The sequence below is a fragment of the Narcine bancroftii genome, chromosome 5, assembly GCF_036971445.1.
Source record: "Narcine bancroftii isolate sNarBan1 chromosome 5, sNarBan1.hap1, whole genome shotgun sequence".
NCBI classification, from domain to species: Eukaryota; Metazoa; Chordata; class Chondrichthyes; order Torpediniformes; family Narcinidae; genus Narcine; species Narcine bancroftii.
In genome coordinates this window covers 202,151,980-202,155,733 of record NC_091473.1, presented here as the reverse complement: position 1 = coordinate 202,155,733, position 3,754 = coordinate 202,151,980, and positions in this window count along the sequence as shown.

Genomic DNA, 3,754 nt, shown 5'->3' with positions numbered 1-3,754 from the left:
TGCAATTCAAAATCTCTTTTAATTGTCTTTTTGGCATGTAATGAACATTAATTAAGTCATTGAATAGAACACTAAGCATATTAATACTTGTTCTGATTTTCATCTTGTTTTTTTGAATATTTTACTTATATTTTCACTCAAGCTTGTATAGTCATATACAGTGTCCTGTCCACAATGGGAGTTCACATTCAAATATACATATATTCATTCGCTTTATATATACAAGCCCATGTCTCTACCAACCCCCTCCCCTACACATAAAACAAGGCGACTCACTCAAACTTCAACCAACAACTACAAACTTGAACACCAGGAAAATAAATAATAAAGAAGGGGCAGGGGTTGTCGCAGCTCAGTGGGAGGCTCCTGGGCTGATATTCAGTCCTGACTTTCCTTGATTGGGATCAGTGGGAGGGAGAGGAAGCCACTCCAAGGAACGGGGAAACCAAACACTGCCATGTGCCTATGTAGTGCATGTATGGCAGCCAGATCTTACGAAGGGGACTGTATTTGTTTCTCAGATTATGTTATTTTCTCCAGCTCTGCATTTCCTTGTTCCATTGTTCGATACTAAGACTAGAGTCGGACTTCCAAGTCACCGCAACGCACTTCCTGGCCACTGCCACTCACAGATTGGATTTGAAATTTAGACAGCTTCATTGTAAGCCTTATGTCCATTATATTTCCCAGCAGGAACAACACTGGGTCTGGAGGGAACTGTTTATTTATAATTTTCTCCAGGACTTAGCTTAGATCTACCCAATAGGGCCTCACCTTGGTACATGATAGGTTGTGTGCATGAACATCCTAGTCGCAATGCCGCATCTGAAGTGTTGGTCCGAGATTTCTGCGGTGTTAGATTCAGCCGGTGCAAAAGGTTATACTGCACCAGCCTGTACCTTGGATTGATGACTGTAGTCATGCTGTCCCGGAACAAGTCGGACCAGGAACTCTCATCAATTGCAATGCCCAACTCTGACTCCCATCTTTCTCTCAACCTATGAAGACCCAATTGGGGTCCCTATAACTGGAACAGGCCAAAATAAATTTCAAATCAAGGCCTCTATGTTACAGAGTTGAGGCAGGGCCATACTTGGACCCAACACGTCCCATTGAAAAGACCTTATTTGAAGATAGCAGTGGAATATCTGATTTGAAAAAGCATATTTATTTTTTAGCTGCTCAAAGGACATTAATTGCCCCCAGTCTTCTATGTACCTGATGCCATTACGGTGTCAGGTATCCAGGATCTTGTACCTACCATTAATGGTATTAATTTATTAGGAGTCAGGGGCGTTTTTGGTGACAGCTCCACTTTAGCATTCAGATACTGGTTAATTTTGGTCCTGATATTAATCTCTTGTTTTAGTATAGGGCTGCCCTTCTTCCCTGACAGCAATTTGGCATCCCATTTGTAAATAAAGTCCTCTGCTATTTTCTCGCCTACCAAGCTGCCCAATAATATTTTTTGAAGTCTGGCATTCTCAATCCGCCTAGATTAGAGTCCCATCTTACCACTCCAGAGAAACATTCTGATCTTGTGTAGCAGCTGTTTTAAGAAACTCCAGGGCAACGGTACAGGCAATGTCTGAAAAAGATACCGGAATCTTGGCAACACATTCATTCTGATGCAGTTAACCCTGCCCACCAATGTTATGGGCAGGGACATCCGTCTCTTTAGGTCCTCCTTGACTCTCTCCCACAGGGGGGTGTAGTTTAACTTGTATAGATTATTCAAGTTACCATTAATATTAACTCTTAGGTATTTGATCCCCTCCTGCGGCCACCTTATATTACCATTTTTTAAAAACTGGTTATAATTACCCTCAGTGAGTGGCATCACTTCACTCTTTTCCCAATTGATCTTATACCTAGAAAGTTTCCCATAGTCCTCCAGTACCACATGCAGTCGAGACAGAGAAGTCGCAGGGCCTGTCAGATACGTCATCAGCAAATAAGTTAATTTTGTGCTCCTGGCCCACTCTATAATCTTTAATGTCTGGATCCTGAGGAACAGCTTCCACCAGAGGTTCCATAGCCAGCAAAAAGAGAGCGGTGACAGCAGGCACCCTTGTCTACTTGATCTGGTAAGTGGGATGGCTGAAGAGACCTGCCCATTGGTTACGACTTTTGCCTTGGGCGCATAATATAGCACCCTGATCCAATTTTGAAAAGTTGGTCCCAACTCCACCTTCTCCAGCACCTTAAATAAAAATTCTCACTCCAGTCTATCAAAAACCTCTGCATCAAAGGAAATGGCCAATCCCCTCTCATTTAGATTGTGCCAGGTGCATTACACTCAACAGCCTGCCAATATTGTCCGCTGCTTTGTCTCCCCTGAACAAAGCTTGCCTGGTCTTTGCTTATCAATTTCGGCAAATGCAACCCCAATCTGTTTGCCAGGGCTTTGGCAAGGTTCTTGTAATCATTATTCAGCAGGGAAATTGGCCTATAAGAAGAGTGGATCTTTATCCTTCTTCAAAATTGCCATAACAATCACCATTGCGAAAGATTCCGATAGGGACCGTGTTTCTCTAGCCTCGTCTATCACATCCATATACAGAGGCATTAATGTCCTTAAATTTTCTATAGAACTCAGGCAGGAATCCACCCTCCTCCAGAGACTTGCCTGCTTGTAGTGCACTCAATGCTTTGCCCAGCTCTTCCTCTGTAAAAGGAAGGTCTAATCTCGCCTGCTCCTCTGGATTCAGGTGTGGGAGATCTAATCTAGCCAGGAACTTGTCCAGCAAATAAACTGATCTTATGTTCCACCTGGCCTACTTGAAATCCCTTAATATCTGGTTCCTGATGAATGGCCTCAGTCAACAATTCTATGGCTAGTACGAACAGAGCTGGAGATAGCAGGCAACCCTATCTGCTTGATTTTGTGAGTGGGAAGGCTGAATAAATCTGCCAGTTGGTCACAACTTTCACCTTGGGCACATGATATAACACCTGTATCCAATTAATAAAAGTTGACCCTAGCCCAATTTTCTCCAGGACTTTAAATAAAAAGACCCACTCTAATCTATCAAATGCCTTTTCTACATCGAGGGCCATGGCAAGGCCCTTCTCATTTCTAGTTTGAGCCAGGTACATCATGCTTAGCAGTCTGCCCACGTTATCCACCGGCTGTCTTTTTGGTACAAAGCCCACTTGATCTTTGTAAATGAGTTCTGGAAAATGTTCCACCAATCTATTTGCCAGGGCTTTGATGATTATCTGATAGTCCATGTTTAATAGCGAAATAGGTCTATAAGAAGGCAGCTTTAACGGGTCTTTATCTTTTTCAAAATTGTCGTAATGATTGCTGTAGAAAAAGAGCCTGGGAATCTATGAGTCTCCATAGCGTGGTCAATCAGCTCCATATAGAGTATTAACAAATCTTTAAATTCCCTATAGAACTCAGGCGGAAACCCATCCTCCCCTGGAGACTTGTTGGTTTCCAACAAGTTCAATACATTCACTATTTCTTCTTCCATGAAGGGACAGTCTAGGCCTTACTTTCTTTCTGGATCTGAGTTTGGCAACTCTATCTTTGACCAGAACTCAGCCATTTTATTTGGCCTCCCTTCCAATTCTGATTTATATAAACCTTCATAAAATTCCCAGAAGGTGTCATTTATTTCCTTTGGCTCGTAAGTGATCCTGCCATCTTCCCTTTGTTCTTGAGGCTTGTTCTGTTCTCAACTGCCATGCCAGGACCTTATGGGATCTCTCCCAATTCATAATATTTTTGCTGGACCATAATATG